We start from the raw sequence: 19436 nt of genomic DNA on the forward strand, positions 1-19436 counted from the left end.
AGTTCCCTGAGAGCTTTCCAGTGTCCTGTGTTTTTAACTTTCACTCCTTTGTGCCTAAGACTGCTTGATGCACCATAGGTCCTCAATAAGCAGTCGACGCCGATCGTTTTCAGGGGATTTAACGAGGAAGGAGAAAACAGGCACGTGATCAGGCCGGCTCGGTGCGGGCCTGGTGCTGGTGCCACGGTGCCCGTTCAGCGCGCTGGTTCAGAAGAGCGCGTCGAAAAGCCCGCGGCTGACCTCCTGCGAAAACCGCGAAGTGTCCTTAGCACACCCCAGCCGCTGGGGTGGCAGAGCTCCGCTCTGCGGGTGATCTCACTGCAGAGCCTGCTGACCATCGTAGTGATTTGCTGGGGCCAAACCCGCAGGGTTGCAGAATCCTGAGAGCTTGGGTGGTTGGGCCAGCATTTTCCAGATGGTTAGGGTAGTTTCTGCCTGCCGTTGGCTTCAAGACTGTATTGTTCCAACACCAGGCAAGCTGTTCTAGCTGGCTGCTGTGGTAGACACGCTTCCCTTATATTTTTGCCTTTTTAAAAAGACCTCTTACGTGAGAAGTTTACTGAATTCATGGTTTAGTAAACATTTGCCAGTCACTACACACCACGGCGACTGCCTTCTGAGTACCAGTGAGTACTAGAGACAGCTTTGCGGAGGCCTCTCTGGCTTCCCTTCCACTTCCAGAACCCGAGCAGGGACCACGTTCCCTCCCCTCCCCAGAAGAAACATTTTAAAATGTGATTTTTGGCTCTGTGATCCCACAAGGGAGAATGGAACCCAAATCAGAAACCTCTGTTTCTCAGAATTCCTGATGCTTACCCTGGTTTATTTCTAGAAGGAATGTGGTATGCCAACTCCAAGATCTAAAATCCATAGTTGGAATGTGTCAGTCACGTGAAAACGGGAAGGTACTACCCTGAGTCTGTTTGCTTTATTTTCTTTTGTTGAGTAAAGTGTCCTGGGAGCGTGGAGGTTCAAACACCAGCCGGCTCTTTCTTGATTAATCCGTGTTTATATCCAGTCTTGGAAAGTGTCGTTCTTTCCCTCACTCTTCCACCGGAATATGGAGATGAGTTGAGATGAGGGGGTCTCGGGGAAGACCTGAGGTCTGGAAGCCAGCACAGCCCACCCGGTGTCCGGAGCCTAAGCCAGCCTAGCCCCTCTCATCTCCCCGGCCCCGTCATCCGCCCAAGAGACAGGGGTTTAGGTACGGCGACTTTCACGCTGTGGTGAGCAGGTAACACTCATCAACAGGAGACGGAGGCTGGGCTGGGCAGCGATGGGGAAGGGGCTGTTGCCCTGCTGCTCCCCAGATACCGCTAGTCGCTTCGCCCATGGTAACTGGAACCCACGTAACATAAATGAAAACAGAAGCTCGGGGATGTGGACAAACCTGAAACGTATACCTCCCCCCCAGACCTTTCCCCAGACTGGTCCCGTGGATTCAGCTGCTTGCTTTGTGCTGCCACCTGGAAGTCTGCCGGGCATCTCAAACTTAGCACATCTGACACCTTTCTTGTATCTTTTCTGGAGCCATTGCTTCTACAGTTTTCCATAGCCCAGCCTTCCTTTGGTAGCTCCATCATCCCTGACCCTTTTCTTTCTCTCCTGCTCCGTGCCTGAGCTATCCGGGCGAGTTCTGTCGGCTCTATGTCACTCAACCGACTGAGCCACCCAGGCACCCCAGTCGGCGCTACGTCAAAGCATGCCCAGAGTCCCGACGCTTCTCGGCGCCTCTGGTGCTACCAGCCTGGTCCACGTGGCCACCGTCTCCCACCCGACTCACCGCCGTGGTCTTGTAACTGCCTCCAAGCTTCCCGTGTGCCTCGCCCTCCTGCTCCTGGTTTTTCAGCTGGTTTTCATTGGAAAATATCAACTCAGGCCATGTCAGTCCAGAGCTCAGAACCCTCCAGTGGCTTCCCACCTGGCTGTGGGCGCCCCCCTCTGAGGGTATCTCACAGGGCTTGCTCAGCCGCCATACTCCGTCTCTCCCGACCTCTTCCTCCAGATGCCCGCATGGTTTGCTGCCTCATCTCCTGGGGTCTCTGCTCAGCTGTGGCCTCGACCTCTCTTTTTAACATACCCCCTCCCATAATGGGCACTCCCTTTCCGCCTTACTCTGCTCCATTTTTCCCCCGGATCACATATCACCATCTACTTCCTGTGGATTTTAATTTTGTGTTTGTTTGTTGTTTGTCTCCCTCTAGCAGAATGTTAAGTGCTGCAAAGTAGGGCTTTAAAAATCTATTTTTGTTCACTGCTGTATCCCTAGTGCCTTGCAATGGTAGCTGTCTAAAAAACACCTGTTAAATGAATGAAAGAAATGAGAACAGACACCCAGAGAGGTTGGGTAATTTGCCTGAAGGCACCCAGCAAGGAGGCGTAGGCAGTTTCACTTCCGTTCATCTCCTCAGACAGTCTGTGCCTGGGATGCCCTCCTGTGAATGGACCTCATGTCCTCCAGCTGGCACACCCTCGTGAGTCTCTCCAGTGGGCCCAGAGCCCGTTGTGGGGCCTGGCTCTCGGCACCCCTCCGCGCCTGTGGGAAGTGGAGAACAGAATAGAGGACCCCCACCTGGGGTGGGATGGACCGACCCCTTGTCCTGACCCCTTCGGCCCTTACATCCCGTCTCTCTGCAGGGCTGCCCTCGGGGCGATTTACGACAGTGTTCCTTCCACATCTTCCTGCCCTCCTGCAGTTTGAGCTCTTGGAGGTCAGGGAGCATATCTTAGTCGTCCTCCACCACTACCAACTCTTAGCACACTGTCAGCTCTAGTCTAGGAGGGGTTGGTAAATGCCTACGAGACTGATGTTGTAGGTAGGTATTAAAGTAATTTGAATTCTATCAGTCACAGTCCCTCACTGCGAGGAGCTTATGATCACACGGTCTTTGATCCCCCAGGATCTATTAGAATGCACAGCTGTGTGGGTCTTTAATAGGAGATAGTGGGAGCACCTGGTTGGTGGAAAGAGCAGAGGGTGGAGAGTTGAAGGAGAGAAAAACAGCAGGAGTGGGGAGGACAGCCAGACTGCATTGACTTGACAGTCTTGCCTGGAGTTTGACTGGCCACAAGCCGAATGTTATTCTGGGAAATAATGTAGCTGTTACGGCGGCAGAGCAGAAGTATTTTAAAATACCAATCTGTCCTCCGTTATTAAATAAGTGTTGCGATTATTGTTGAGTTTTGCTGAAAGAGAGGCAGTGTTGTGGATCTGGGATCCAAAGACTTGGCTTCAGTTTGTAGAATGTAAACTTAAAAGCTGTGACCTTGGGCAAGTCACTGTATTTCTCTAGGCCTTAGTTATTTCACTTCTAGGAAAAGGGCTACTTTGAGGGTAACATAGAGGAAAGAAGTAGTGCATAAATGACAAAATTTTGCTATAATGTTTGTATTTTATATTTTGGAATCGGGGGAAGCTTAATCAGTCAATATTTAACTGGCTCAGATGCTACTTTTGTAAAAACAGTCCTGATTTCCATTCCCCATTTCTCCTTGCTTAGCATATTAGTAGTCTCTTGTGTTAAACACACGCGAACAAAACTTAGAGGAAAGAAGTTAACTGGGCTCATTACCCAGAGGAATGAGGAAGAGGGTACCAACCTGGGTCCGTATGATTCTTGCCGGTTCCTTGGGATACCTGCAAAAGCGTCTCTAACTGTGTCGGTTTTGAGACTCGGTATGTATGTTTTGGAAGGAAGGAGGGCCCTTTAGCGGGTAGGGTAACTGTTCATTGAGAAAACACTTCCTAAACATTTACTAAACATAAGCCCCAGTAGAAGATGCAAGTATGTGACCTGTGTGTAATCTTCAGGCCTCCCTGCAGAGATTTACTGTCCTGAGAGGGTGCTGAACCGACAGCAAAAGCGTGGGGTGGGGTAGCCAAAGACAGACAAACGCTGAAGTGTAGGATAAATTCTTAGGGACACCGGTGAGGTGCGTGGGCAGGAGGAGGATGTGGTTTTGCCATGCTGAGAACTGAAGGGAGCCTTCGGGAGGAGGTGTCCCCTGGGTGAGTCTGGGAGAGGGGAGGGGTTCAGGTGAAAGGAGATGAGGCAGGGGCCACTCAGGAGTCTGGGGGCCGAGGTGTGGGAGGGGGTGTGGCGTGTGCCCCCAGCCACGCTTTGCCTGATGAAACCCGAGGGAAGAGCTTTTTCTCCCCAGAGCAGCCGAGTCTGTTCCGTCCTTTGCTCGGCATTGGCGACATCCCTGCCCCGACGTTCACTGCGTTGCAGAGGTGGGCCCTTGTCCCCTTCAGGGTGTGTGTGCCGACACTCAGGGGAGGCGCTTCGCCACCTTTGCTTCCCCACCAGTCTTGCTCCCTCCAGCCAGTGACTTAGGCCCTTTGTGCTTTGGTTTGCCTCTCTGTAAAACGGGGGTATTACCTGCCTCCCCGAGTGATGGTGTCGATTAAATGAGATTACTCACGTGAAGCATCTAGCGGGGGGCCTCAGGAGATACTCAATAAGTTAATTTCTTTCATTTCCCTTCGGTAGCAACACACTTAGGCAGACCCCCCACCCTGGACTGGAAATTGCACACGAGCCGGGAGGGGGGCCTGACACACTAAGAGTGGGGAACCTCAAAACTCCCCACCTCCCTGAGAGTGCAGACTCAAGAGTGCCAGAAATCAGGCCTTGGAGGATGACCGGTTGTTGAAATGCTCGTGCCACCGCGAACCAACCAGGCTGTGACTAGTCAGCTGAGTGCTTGGACCCCGGCTTTGTGGGCTCGCAGATTCGCTGGTCTGAGAGATTAGGTTCCTTGCAGTTGGTGGACCGAGATTCTGGTGTCTTCTGTCCAGTTAGGATAGCACGGCCCGAGCCCACCCCACGTGCGGACACTCCCTCAGTGTCTACATACTTCGTCCACAGCCAAGCGAGCTGTGGTGAGCTGATGTGGGCTGCACGGGGCAGGTGCAATGTGTGACCTGCAAGGGTCTCCCCTTCCATGGGAGGGCACAGTGGATTACAGACAAGGACACGGTGGTGGGCACCTTTCCAACGAGCAGCAGCTGTTGTACGTGGGACAGGGTGCCTTTGGGCCCGGGGGTTCTGCCCGACATCAGGAGAAGCTTCTGAAGGCCCTCAAGTCGAGGATTCCATGTGATGGTTCTCTCCTGGGAGGGCCCATCAAGGTCAAAACAGAGGGGGCCCAGGCTGCACCTCAGCCCTACTGAGACCAGCTGTCCAGACGCGGAACCTGGGTACGTGCATTGCGTAAGGCTCTGCCGGTTGTTCCTACGCACAGTCCCAGTTAGAGTTTGCGGGAAGAACTTGACCTTGGGACTCTGGAAACCCTCAACTCTCTCTGTGATACTGTGTTGCTTTGGGTCACTCACTTACCTTCGCTGTCCACCTGGAAAACAGAGATAACATTTTGTTCACAGAGATGTGGTTCAGAGAGAGTAAGGTGACAGCTGTGTGGGAGCTTTGGAAAGCTGGGAGCACCGGATATGGAAACGTGCTTACATGTGCCATAGACTCGTAAGTCCAGGTGCATTGGATGTGTGTGGCCGGTAAAGACTGCAGCCTTTGGTCTGGACTGAAGCCTTGCTGGTTCGAGGCCTTTCTTGGGTTCGGTAACCTCACAGCTAGTCGCTTTGGCGTTCAGGAGTTCATTTGTATTCGTTCACGAGCGAGAGGAATCGTTTTCACGCCAGTCAGCCAGTTCAGAGCCTGCCAAGTGCCAGGGTTAATCTTGCTCTGTATGCTCTTTGAGACCAGCCTCCCTCCGTCTTTACCGGCACAAGTGCTGGATGAGACGAAGACAACCTGCCTTTGCCTGTGGAGGCCCTGGAGGAAACGTGAAAACTCGAAGCTCCTGCATCTTTGAAGATCACTTCTTGGCCACGGGCATGCAGGCGGCGGGCCAGGGGCGCCAGGCAAGAGCCGGGAGCAGGAAACGGGCGTCCCTCCCGGCGCTCCCTCCCGAGTGTTGAGAACTTGTGCTCTGGCCGCCATCTTTCACTGTGTGCAGAAGCCAGAAGCTGTGCATTACGTCGAGATAGAGCCTTCTCGAGCGAGATGGGTAAAACCGTGTGCCTGTTGTGATCAGGACATCGAACAAACTCTGACTTAAAGAAGCGTTTGTACTCGGCGATGAAACTCCTTTTCCTGGAGAGAAGATGCTTCTGTAGTTGGAAACTTGGAGCACTTCCAAAGCCATAGAGCAAAGACTGCATCCGTTCGTTACTCTACGCCCTACTGAAGGAGTGAGGGAGGTAGGGATTCCCCAGGTAGAGGAAGGTAGGTGACGACGTCGTGTGTTTTCCTGGTCTTGGCCGGGATGTTCACGCTAATCAGATCCCTGGTATGAAGCAAGTGGGAATCAGTTCATCCCTGCCCTGACTGAAGACGTTAAGGACAGCTTGCTTCAAGAAAGATGGGGGCCGAGAGGAACGTGTCCTACTTTGGGGACCAGATTATAATACGGCTCAGTCTCTTGCCAGTCCAGCCCCTCTTTTCTTCTGTACGTGGCGCCCTCCGTGGCCGGACTGCATGTCCTCTTAAAGCTCAGCCCCCAGGAACCTTCCTTCTGCCCCAGGGAACCTGGCTAAGTCGCGGATCCGCACACACCACTTTGCCTCCCCATCTCGAAGCCTTTATTGTCTCTCCGTGAAGTCCTTCGAAACCCAGCCCTGTTCACACTTCCCTCAGGAAGCCTTTTCTGACCTCTTTATTCACATAAACTTCTCTGTTCTCTCTAAACTCCCTTACAGCACTCGAGGTAGGTCACACGTCATCTGATATTTAAGTTTTCTCAATCTGATTTTCTTGACTAGATTGAAGGTTACTTGAAGGCAGAAGGAACGTTCGGTTGTCTTCGTTCCATCTGTCACACTCGAACAGAGAGTTGGGTGCATCGTGCCTTCTCAGCACCCTTTATTTGTTTTTAGCATTTTTTTTTAACCTCCTGCCACATGCCAATCATTGTTAAAGGCCCTAGAAGGTGAAATGGCAGGAGAGAGGACACTTGCTGCCTTTTCGACGTCTGTTCCCTTCGCAGCATGGAGGCGTGACTACCATTCCCAAAGAGCTACTGAATCCAGTAAGCAGGACCTGCTTTGAATGGGCAGGAGGGGTCCGGGCAGGAGGTCTGCAGGAAGGCCTGAAAGTGCCAGGTGCTGGAGTTTCAAAACTGTAGGCACTTGCAGAAGCACTTGAGCTATAAAAATGCCTGTGATGGTTAAGGTGTCCTTACACGCTTAAATGAAATGTTTCTCTTTTTTTGTTTGAGAGAGAATGCACGCACGTGTGCACGTGCGCGAGCCGGGGAGGGGCAGAGGGAGAGAGAATCCCAAGCAGCCGCCACACTCAGCCCGATGCAGGGCTTGATCCCACGACCCTGGGATCACGACCTGAGCCAAAATCAAGAGTTGGACGGACGCTCAACCGACTGAGCCGCCAGGCGCCCCGTAAGTGAACGTTTCTGATTCCTCCAGATTCAAACGCAAACAAGATCACACACGTGTATTTCGGGCCCTCTTGTTGCCACTTCCCATTACCATGCCCATCTCGCCTCAGAAGCACCTGACGAGACTCGGAGAGGTCAGAGTGCTTTCCCACGGTCAGATATCTGCTTGATTGGGAAGTGAGCCAGTGCCCATTTTGTCCTTTCGTAGCTGCCTCCGACCCTGATCTCGTGAAGCAAGGAAGATCGGTCAGGTACCCCGGTGATACTTGTTTTGTGTACTGTTTTGTTGAAAAAGTGAATGTATCACATTTATTGGGCCCGAAGTAGGAACATCGTAATCTGATCAGCACTTTATACGCATGAACACATGTACCACGGTCCTCGTCAGAGTCCTGTGACAAGGCTGCTGTTCTCGTCCTGCTTCGCAGATAACAAAAGCCACAGCACACACTGGCTCAGTAACCTGAGCGGAACCACACAGGGCTGGCATCTGCACCTGAGGTCCTCTCTCTCCGGGAGGAGAGTGCTTTTGACCGCTATCTTCGTCCTACAGGAGGCTTCCTAGGGAACAGAGATTCTGTGGGCAGTTGTTTGGGAAAAACTGGGCACCGACTCCCTGGGAAAGGGCCGTGCATAGTAGCATGAAGGCTCTGAGAAGTCCTGCGCAGTGGGGTGTGGTGGAGACCCCTGAGTTTCCCACATGTGTTTTGTGAAGGAACTTTTATTGCCTGACGCTTGATTTTTAGTCGACACTGTAGAAGATCCTGCTACAGTGGAAGGAGATTTGGAGACTGGGAGTTAGAAATCGGGGTGAAGAAAAGAGTCTTCAGGGCAAAATCCATAAGTGGAAGAGGTTAAAGAGTCTCACTTGAGTGTGAATTCATCCTCCTGCTCCTCTTGGCCATTAATTGATTCTTTTGGGATCTCACTTGCCTTATCTGTAAAATGGGATCATTGTGAGGAGGAGTGTGATTATGCATGTAAAAATCCTTTGTAAACAATGAAACTCAAAGTTGCTGTTTTTGTTATTTACCAGTTCACTTGTGTCCTAAAGCCTAGCACGGCATCTGCCAGCTCTTTGAAGGACAATTAGCAGTTATTGGATGAATGAGTGGATTTTGCCTTTTGTGTTCTATAACTGCTATGTTACAACTGAAACATTTTTTTCTTTCTGTTTTATTAAGATCCAATTGACATATAGTGAAACTTCTTAAAAAATGATACTTTTTTTTCCTTGAATTTTCCTTCTAAATTGTGTTCTTGCTGGTTTTTATGTTTGGGGAGTTTAAGGAAATCACTCTGTTGGAAAGTCAGGAACCACGTTTCTCTCATTCACTTTGTCGTACCCCAAGTTGGACCGCCACGGCAGTTTATTTTGTGTTTTTCTGACATGTCCCTGGCAGCAAGAGATTTTTGGACAGTTCCAAAATGGTAAATTTCAATCAACAGTGTGCATGTGTTGGTTTTGTTGTTGTTGGTTTTTTTTTTTTTTTTTAACACTCCTCATTCCCTCAGATGTGTCCATCTGTGTGTGTGTTTTTTAAAGGAATTTCTCCTGCATCACACTCTCAATGTAATTACTCTTGATGTTTCCTCTTCTCAAGGATTGTCAGGGAGAGAAACTCGCTGTAGTTTTGCATTCCAGTGAGGTTCCTCCTGATGGGGGTGGAGATGTGTGAGGCCATTCTCTACCTGCTTCAAATAAGTCCTTTGTTTTTAGCTCCTGGTCAGAAGAGACAGATGTATGTTCAAGATCATTCTAATAGGTAAGCTGTTGCACAAAGATCTAGAAATTAAAAAGAAGAGAGAGGAGATCAGATCACCATTCAGACCGCTATGGCTGGACCAGCTGCACCGTAGCTCCTCCAGAGACACTGGGTTTTGCTGGCAGCCTGTTTGGAGAGGAAGGGGTGGGTAGAGGGGAGCCGGCTTTCCCATTCCCGCGCGGTCTGACTGGCATGTGGTTTGTGCGGGCCTAACCCCTCACCCCCACTTCACGGTGGCACACGACCCCTGGCCCAAGTCTCTTGGCCGTGATGATTGGTTTAGGAGCACGTCTGTTATCCAAGAGTCCACGGCCCTCGGGCTAGGACTGTTAGGAAAGCTGCCGTTTGGTTTTTTTCTTCTGGGACCGAGAGCTGTCAGGACCAAGAAAGCCACAAGTCATTGGCAGCCAGCACGTGGGGAAAGAGTGATGATGAAGCCAACAGAGAGGGCAACAGAGTTCAGTGGTGGACAAAGACCCGAGTTCTCGTGGCATCATCAAGTTTCTGCTTCAGGCACTCAGCTGCCGAAGGCGGGCTCGTTCAGGAGCCTTGTGCTTTGTTTTCTACTCTATGAACAGTAAATTCCATTTTTCTCCATTAGTATCTTTCACAACCTAGAGAATCCCAAATAATATAAGCCGTGCAAAGTAAATAAAAAGCGGACCAAAACTTGTATCACTTTTCCCTCCAGAGGAGGTGACCCTCCCTTCCACCTTCAGAGTTGCCAGACCACATTCACAGTTTTGTATTCCATCTGGGTGTTTGAAGACTGTGGTCGAGGACACGGTAACAGACTGAATTGTGTCCCCCCAAGTTCATAGGTTGAATGCCTAACCCCCCATGTGACTGTATTTGGAGATAAGTAGGTAATTAAGGTTAATTAAGTAGATAAGCAGGTTCATGGAGTAGGGAGTTAAGGTTAACTGAGGTCAGAAGGGTGGGGCCCTGATCCAGTAGGACTGGTGTCCTTGTAAGAAGAGATGCCAGGGGCGCTGGGGCACAGAGCAAAGTGCACGTGAGGACACAGAGAGGAGGCGGTTGTCTGCAGGCCAGGGAGAGAGGCCTCAGGAGAAACCAGCCCCGCCAACACCTTGGGCTTGGGCTTGGGCTTGGGCTTGGGCTTGGGCTTCCAGCCTCTAGAACTGTGCAAAAATACATTTATGACCCGAAGCGCCGCCCCCTCCCCCCAGTGTGGTGTTTTGTTGCGGCAGCCTGAGCTGTGTACTACAGATGCCTTTAGAAGAAAGAAAGGAGGGGCGCTGGGTGGCTCAGTCCGTTGAGCGTCTGACTTCAGGTCGTGATCTTGCAGTTCTTGAGTTTAAGCCCCACATCGGGCTCTCTGCTGTCAGTGGGGAGCCCACTTCAGATCCTGTGTCCTCCCCTGCCCCCCCACCGTCTCCCTCTCTGCACCTCCCCTGCTCACACTGTCTCTCTCTCAAAAATAAACTGAAATATAAGACATTAAAAGAATAAATGAATAAAAAATAAAAAACAGGAAAGGGGTCGTGAGGGTGCTCAGGACCGTGTCTGAGGGACAGCCCTTGAAGGCCTGGGGGTGAGCTCCTGGAAGAAGAGGGGGCAGTGTGAGGCCAGCAGGGCTCCCTAGTAACCCCTGGTTTAGAGCTCTAGGAGACCCTTGTTTGGACACATGCCCTGGAGGCGTTTCCAGTGGGAAAGAGAGGTGGTACTTCCTCAGCACCCCCTGCATCCCAGGCACTCAGTAGTTATCTTTCTTACTTACTTACTTATTTATTTTTGAGGCAGAGAGAGACAGAGCATGAGCAGGGGAGGGGCAGAGAGAGAGGGAGACACAGAATCTGAAGCAGGCTCCAGGCTCCGAGCTGTCAGCACAGAGCCTGACTTGGGGCTCAAACTTGTCAACCGTGAGATCATAACCTGAGCGAAGTCGGACCCTCAACTGATGGAGCCCCCCAGGCGCCCCGGTAGTTATCTTCTTCTGCTCATCAGACCTAGACCTTGGGGTACAGCTAGGAGAGCTTCTGTTGATTCAGCTATGAAGCGCCCAGAACTCTATGTACAGTAGAGTATTTAATTGACTCCACAGTCAGCTACTTAGAAGTTACCTCCCTTTGACAGATGAGAGAACACACCTAAAAAGGGTCAGAACCTGATCATGGTCACCAAGGTAGTCAGTAGCAGAGCCAGGACTAGAAGAGTCCAGTCTACAGATCCTGTCCTGTTTCTTTTCATCCCTGGCCCCATAGCAAGGGGACAGCGTAGATTGGGGAAGGCTGCACAGAACTCAGCCCTGATCAGGACGCCTCGGATGGAGAGCTGAATCCTGGATCCTGGGCATCTGCCGAGGGAGTCAGAGGCACCGACAGCCAGCTCTGTCCGTTGAATAAAGCACCGCATTGAGCGTGCCCTGTAGAATTAGGAGAAAACACAAGAAACTGAAGAAGCCGTGGCAGGTGGAGACACCTGCTAAGCATGGGCGAAGCTAATATGGTGGGTTTCAGACAAACTGATCTCAATCATGCCATTCTCTGGGCAGACTTCCCCGGCTCTACGGGGCTGCTGACGCCCTGACCTGCCGTAACAAAGAGCCAGGGGCAAGGGACCCAGGCCGGCAGGCACGGCAGGCCAGCACCGTGGCCCCTGGTCTGTAGTGCCCACGTGGTCGGGACGGCCAGGGCTCTGGGTCCCAAATCGGGTACCGTCTCCACCTGGCAAGCAGGGCTGCGGCCCGTTTGCACTTCACCTGCCCATCTGCCCCTTTAAGCGCTATTGTGCGTAATGAGCTAGTTTTATTAATTGAAAAATTAGTAACAACTCATAATAAAAAGCTCAGAATAATACTGCAACTTCACTGAGATCCTTAAACACACGGTAGAGGCCACCGCTTAGGCAGGAAGCCATCTGGAATGGTAGTGGTATCAGGTCAACTTAGGACCCTCTGTGTGTGTGTGCGTGTGTGTGTGTGTGTGTGTGTGTGTGTGCACGCGCGCGCATGTGTGTGTGCGCGCCTGTGTGCGTGGTGCTGTAAGGAAAGAATACGGCTTTGTTTACTCACAAGGATTAGAAATTCAGTGGCAAGTTTTGGGTTCTTGTTATTTGTGTGACTTTCTCTGGGTTCTCTTGAACATATCAAGGGATTGGCCCCTGCACATAACAGAAAACAGTCATTAGCCAGGACACCAGGTAAGCAAGCATGAGACCTGAAGGGAGACAGGGCGGTGACGAGGAGCCGTTGAGGTCCTCAGGGAACCCACAGATGATCAGCACTTTTCAGCAAGATTCCTCACCTAACTGCCCCATCATTTCACTTCTTCCGGCTTCTCCACTATTGGTGGGATGAAGTTCAGTCATTTCCTAATTACAACAATCCTTGTTAGGCTTCATCAGGTGGAACTTTAACTAAAAGGAGTCGCTCAGGTGCACAATAGGGTAAAAAGAACTGCTGACGCGTCCAGTAAACCCCACGCAAGAAAGTTCGAAATAAACAGCTGCGGTGAGGCCCATCCCCCACACCAAGGGGTGACCAGCGGATTCCCCAGCCAGCACCAAGTCCCTCCTTTTTGGCTCTGTGTCCTGGGTGGTGCCTCTGACCCCGCGGGCCTCGCTCTTGACCTTACCGGTTTCCACCCCTCCGTGTGCTTGCTCCGGCAGTAGGGGGACGCGGCAGACCCCTCGGCACAGGGGGATTGTGTTGCTGGCAGTCTGCTCCCCTCTTACAAGCCCTGTTCATTTCCCTGCTTTTTCCTTCCTGCTTGCTTTTGAGCACGTAAAAGATGATCGTGCTTTTCTTCTCTCTGAACTCGTCCTTGCTCCTTGAGCGTAACATGCTGTGCGGTCACTCTGCTGTCCTGCCTCGTCTCCCTCCTGGCTGGATGGGGCTCCTCCCCGCACTGCGCTCGGGCTACACCTGCTGCTCTGATATCCGAGTTACTGCTGTTTCTCACTGTTTGCCCCATGTTTTGATGTTAGGTAGTAGGGCACAGATTGGGGAGAGGGTGACGACTCCGCTGCTTTTCAGAAAACTCGGCTGGACAAACAGGACAAAACCTGACTCCTGCACAGTCCATACAGTTCACTCCCAAGACATTCAGCCTGTTTATGGATCTTCCTTATGTTTTGCTTTTATGTTTCCCCAGTCTGTAGCTAAGGGCAGCCAGGTGCCTTCCCTGGGACACTGGGGACCAAGAGGAAAGGTCTCTCCTTGATGCGTCTCCATTTAACCCTTCATTACCTTTGCTACCTATGTTTTTAATCGGGTCCATAAGTAGTTCAGTACCTCAGTTTCTTTCTCTTTCAAATTAGTATGATACCGTAGGCAGGCCACAGTGCGAAAGAAATAATGGGTCTGATAACACAAAATAGCACGCTATACAGTCATGGTGCTACTAGTACATTAATAATGCAAGAATATATAATATACGATAATATATGTTTAGCGATCGTTAAACTGTCATTGAATATGAACAGAATTGACAATAAAGACCTTCCCTTGTTCCATTTAACTCTGAGACCAGGAAAGCAGTCGGTATTACTTAAAAGGAGGAAGTTATATTTGGTAGGGCAGAGAGGAAAGTTTTGAAAAAATACTGAACTTTTTCAGAGCTCCTAGTGATAAGATTACGCTGTCTCTACCAGGCTGTGAGACGTAGGCCAAGTTCTTCCTGCTGGACTTGTAATGCCCTCTTTCAAATATGATGATCGATAACCTCCATGTCCACTTCACACAATAGTTGGGATAACTTATGATATGATATATATGAAAGCACTTTGTAAGCTGTAAAGTGTGATGCAAACATAGAAAAGGCAGAATGTCAGTGGAGAGAGCAAGGGGCAGAATGCTGTGGTACACAGACCTGGGTCCAAGGTGGCCTGCCATTTACTGGCTAAGTGGTCCTGAGCTGCTCTCTGAACCTCAGTCCTCTGGGGTTTACTGGAAATAGTGATGATAAGCGTGAAGGGCCCAGCACATAGTAGGAGCTCAATAAATGCCTTTAAAAAGAGGTTGTTATTAGAGGTATGTCCTGGATGTGACAGTTCCAGTTTTAGCCGCGTGTTGCCAAACAGGTTTCACCATGAACTTAGACCCCATGAATAAATCTGTCTGACTTAGTGTATTTTCCCTGGGATTTTTGGTGAACTGTTTTTTCGTGTGCCAATTATAACGCCTGATTTAGAAAATTCTATCTGGAAGCTCTGCTTTTGATTTGCAAAGAATAGAACATTTCATAAGGTGGGAAGTAATTAATCATTGATGGAAAACGTAGAATAGTGCTCTCCCACAGAAACATAGCGCAAGCCACAAATGCGAGCCTCGTGGAATTTTAAATATTTAGTAGCCCTGTTAAGAAAAGTAAAAAGAACAGATAATTCTAATGATATAGTTATTTAACTGTATCCAAAATGGTATAATTTCAGCATGTAATCATTAGAAAAATTATTAATGAGCTACATTACATGACTTTCGTACTAAGTCTTTGAAGTCTGGTATGTCTTTTACATTAACGTCATTTGTCTGTTAGGACTGGCTGCATTTCAAGAGCTCATGGTCACGGTCACGATCACCCCGGTCACGGTCACGTGTGGCTTGAGGCTGTGGTATGAGACAGTGCAGCTCCAGGGTCCCAGGGAACTGAGAATTAGAAAGTGACTGACGTCTATTGCACTGTTACGTTAACAAATGGACTTCAGAGTGTTGGGCCGAAGGGAATTCCCAGATTCATGCAGTATTCCTTGCTCTCTGTCTTCCATTTGCAGTGATTCTGGAAGTTTCCAAATACATACCCTGATAATTGTTCCAGAATTCTCTGTGACCGACAGGAGCACAGTGGAGACGCTGGCCCCTGAAACCTCCTCATGTGCGGGCTCAGTGAGGTCCCAGCAGGGCCAGGTCATAGCACTGTGACTGCGCCAGTAGTAGTCCCTGGGCCGGGCCAATTCGTATGTGTTTTTGTGGTGGGATGGTCTCGTTGGAGGTCAGGAACACCTTTGAGAAATTGCTGGAAGTTATGAATACAATCCCCTGAAAAAAACACAGCATGCTCAGACCACAGCTGCGGGGGGTCTGTGGGTTCCCGAAGCCCATGTGTGCAGCTCGGGCGTAGAGCAGGATGTATGCCGTGCACCGTGTGAGGGAAGAAGGCAGTGGGACGCACAGACATGCTGGGGTGCGCGAGGGACGGTTGGGGAGAATATGCACGGAACTAGTACCGATACAGGCATCCGTCGTTTTATTGCGGTTCCCAGACATGGCGGGGTTTTCTTCCAAATTGAATGTTTGTGGCACCCCTGCCTCCAGCAGGTCTATCGGTGCCGTTGTCTCAAGAGCTTCACGTTTTGGTGATTGTTGCAGTAGTTCGGATTTTTCGTTACTGCATTCGTTACGGTGATCTGCAATCAGCAGTTACGACTCTGCAAACTCAGGTGATGGTTCGCGTTTTGTAGCCATAAAACATTTTTAGTTAAGGTATGACCTGGTGCCACTGGGCACCTGCCGAAAGTAAACATAACTTTTACCTGCGCTGGGAAACAGGAAGTTCATTTCACTCACTTGGTCGCAGCGGCCTGGAACTGAACCTACAGGGTCTCCACGTAAGCTTCTAGTCCTTCTAGTCGCCTCTAGTTGAGGGAACTGGGATAGGAGGGAGATATTTGACTCTCTTTCTAAATATTTTAATTTTTTATGACATGGAACATTTCTTAAACATAGAGATTTTGCTTAAACACACACACACAGAACAGCAGCAATCCCAGGCTCCGGAATCCCAGGTGAAAAGTGTCCAGACAGCTCCAGCCAGAGTCTGTAGGAGAATAAACACGGCTTGAGCACGTCCATTCTGGGGCTGCAGAGGTGAGCAAAACACAGGCCTGCCTGGCGTGCCCGCCCCCGACACAGACCGCCATGGCCCACCGCTGCCAGCCCTGCCCTGTGGAGGGGTGTGGGCTGCCGGGGCAGCGTGGCCACACAGGGTTTGCCGTGATAGACCTCGGTGGACGCAGCGGGCGGTGTCCGCCCCTCCAGAGTCCCCGTGAGGGGCTCCCAGGCGTGTCTCTTCTGCATCTGTTTGGGCAGAACCTGGATTAAGGACACGTTTCCTCTCCGTGAACTGGGCGTTAGCCTGAGACTGGGTGGGAAGTGGAGACGGGGTGTTGGTAGCAAGAGCTGAGCGGTTTTGCGCTTCTCGGGGCTCCGGTCGCAGGAGAAGCTGCGTCTCCTCACTGTCTAACAGGCGACCTCAAGGCCCGGGACTTGGAGAAACCCTCGCTGGCGTGTTGCATGCACGCACGGCCAGAGGACAGCCCGGCCGACTCAGTGCCTCTTGTTGATACGGAAAGGTGTTAGAGGCACGTGTCAAAGATAAATACTTCGGTTCATAGATTCCAGGCCTGGATGACGGGATATTTAAAAAATATTTTTAATCCTGAACTCTGTTATTAGCTAGAGCCGCGCCAACGAAATTGACGTGGAATGTGCCGGAAGTCGACTGAAGAGGATCCCGCAAGCTGGGCAATGACTGCCAGATGGCTGGTGTCTTAGAGGATGCGCCCCCGGGGTCCTATGGAATGTAATCTCCCCTCTCTACTGTAAAGATCCCGTTACGATGTGAATTGTCACAGGGGTAACTTTGATTTGGCTTTGTGATGGGGACAAATGTGACTCTTGCCAGTGTCACTGCTCACGGTCGGCACCCGCGGTGCAGTCTGCTGCAGAACCGTTCCCGACACACCAGTGAGTGTGCTTCCCCCGCCAAGACCCAGTGCCCAGAGCCGCCGTGCAGTCCACTGGCATCGGTACAGACGGCCGTTGGTGTTATTAATAAAGCAAGGTGCTCGGCATCACGCATCTCACGACCGGCTTCTCTGGCAAGTGAAATGGCCTCCTTGTCAAGAAGCTTTCCCATCTACTGCTTTACTTAACCTTCATTAGCAGAGTAGAAGTGAGGAAACCAAGGCTCGGACCGCTTGAGGCTTGGAGCAGCTCTGGGAGTGCTCGGCCAGACCCTCGTGTGAAAGGCGGGGAAGCGAGGCCCCGGAAGCCCACTCGTCCGCCTGAGGTCCTGGAGCGGGTGTGCTTTGTCCCCTGACGCCCGGCCCGGTGCTCTTCCACGGCACGTGTCCGTGCACGATTCGTAGCAGAAGTGTGGGCATGAGAGCAAAGTGGATCAGTCACCTGCAAAATTGCTTGAGACAGCAGTCTGAAAATTTGGACGAAGAGTCTTCAAGGATTTAGTTTTTTTGAAAACTGATTCATTAACAGAGTAATTTCCCGTCAGCTGAGACTGAGGAACTCGGCGATCCCAGCCGCCTCGCTAGTGATGGTTTTTGCTGGTCACACTTGGGAGCGGTATCATTGGCTTCAGGACAGGAGAATTTTGAAATAGAATGGGCTCCGTTCTTAGGGCGGGGAGTGCCTTCAAGGTGGTCCGGTGGTTCTCTCGCTGTCAGGACGGGCAGGGATGCCCAGCGAAGCCAGGTGACTCACCTGAAGATACCTGCTCCTGAGACACCGGGAGCCGAGCCCAGGTCTGCGGTGCCTCTCTGTTCCTCCGCTTCGGTTCCCCAGCTTTTGAGGGCTTGCCATCCTGCACCTCGTTTCTCCATTCAGCTCACAGGAAAGCCCCTTCAGAGACACTTGTCCTGCCCCATGCACTGCAGGCAAGTCAGGGAGCAGGTGCCCGGGGTAGGGCTGGTGTGAGGCACCTGCTGCCTGAGAGACTCTTTGCCATTGAGTCCAGCCTCTCTGCAGCGCTCCGGGGCCTTGGGTAAGCCCTGTGCTCTCCTAGGCTCCAGAAAATAAGAATACTTATTTTGCCTCACCCACCTCACTGGTGTGGCCGTCATGACAATCGAGCATGAAATCGGCTTCTTTAAGTGCAGATCTCTGCAGAAGTGTTAGGGGGTGCTCTATCTGAGAGCAGAAATAGACCAACTGCCCACTTCCTTCCCTTGCTGCTTCTTGTCCCCTTTCTCTCTGCCTTCCTCACGCACGGCCCTGTCTGGTGGCGGTGCTCCCGCATGGAGACTAGAGTTTTGCCCGTCCCGTCAGTCAGGCCCCGCTTCCTCCGGGCTGTCTTCCCGTGCTGCCCAGCTGTGGACCCCTAGCCCTCTAACCTGGGAGGCCTGTCTGAAAAGCTGCGTCACGAGAGACCTGCATTCAGGCGTCAGCCCTGCTGCTGACCGGCTGCTTCTCCTCTGCGGGCCTCAGTTTCCCTTACAGCCGGCTCTCTCAGCCTGGCTCAGGCGACACTGGGGTTGGGTCACTGTCGCGGGGGTCCCAATCAGGTCAGCGCCCACCCTGCAGCGTGTTCCCAGTGTTAAATAAGGAGATGCAGATATTTTCTAGAACCTAGCACTCTCTCTGCTGCCTTCATACGCACGCCCTGTCTTTAACTCATCTTTTCTTCCTGCCCAGACTGACGTGGGCCCCCCCTCCAGCCTCCCCCCTGCGCTTTTCTCAACAACATACTCGCCACACGTCGTTGTCCTCTTGAGGGCAGGGCTGTATTTTATTTAACTTGACATCTTTGGTGTTTAGCGTGCTGCGTGTCATCTAACAGGCGCCCAACACATGTGTTAAGTGCCTAAAACTCTCACCCAGGTGCAGCGCTTCTCAGGGTGCCATCCGCCGTCTCCACTGACCTTCCCCGGAGCCGTGTCCCCTCGAAAGCCCTGGAGTTACTGCTTCCCTTGTAGGGAGCACACCTTAGAAGGGAAGAAGCGGGGCTGTGAACCTCAAGTCCAGCCTTCCTCCTCTTCCACGCTGCTCACGTGAGGAGCTTGGGGAGGCGACCGGCCTTAAACCCATGCGTTGTTGTTTTTCTGCTCTGTCCTGCCCTGGGTGTATTAGTAAGACAACATCAGTCAGTGATGTCTGTTCTCCCTGTGTGTCTGTGTTTGTGGTTAATCGGCGGAATGAATTACGGAATGAATCAATGAATTCCTGGAATGCTCTGAGGCCATCGTGAGCACTGATGATCTGAAGTAATCCTGACAAGTTTTTCCTCCAGCCATGTCCTGAATCTCATGAAAGCCAGGTTTACTTCCAGCATAATTAGAGCAGTAGGTGACCCAGAAGCAGCTCAGAGCAGAAATAAATCTTCAGAAAAGACCTGTCTGATTTCATAGGATTTATTTTTTCTCATCTTGTCATTGAAAACAAGGGTTGAAATTTCAAATTATGGGATTCTTTTCTCTTTTAAAGGCCCCTGAGGGGGCGCCTGGGTGGCGCAGTCGGTTAAGCGTCCGACTTCAGCCAGGTCACGATCTCGCGGTCCGTGAGTT

At 51.3% G+C, this 19436-nt stretch overlaps 1 protein-coding gene and 1 long non-coding RNA gene across 5 annotated transcripts in view; one reads left to right on the plus strand and one right to left on the minus strand.

Moving 5' to 3' along the window:
* EVL (Enah/Vasp-like) overlaps positions 1-19436 on the plus strand; it is a 151895-nt gene that overhangs the window by 40469 nt on the left and 91990 nt on the right. The gene's annotated exons all lie outside the window — the stretch shown is intronic.
* LOC131518111 (uncharacterized) lies at positions 11423-19359 on the minus strand. The gene is made up of 3 exons (XR_009264919.1): positions 18622-19359; positions 12214-12302; positions 11423-11565 (listed from the first exon to the last, which is right to left on the minus strand). It is a non-coding gene; the product is annotated as an uncharacterized LOC131518111 (long non-coding RNA).

Source organism: Neofelis nebulosa, chromosome 7, assembly GCF_028018385.1.
Source record: "Neofelis nebulosa isolate mNeoNeb1 chromosome 7, mNeoNeb1.pri, whole genome shotgun sequence".
NCBI lineage: Eukaryota > Metazoa > Chordata > Mammalia > Carnivora > Felidae > Neofelis > Neofelis nebulosa.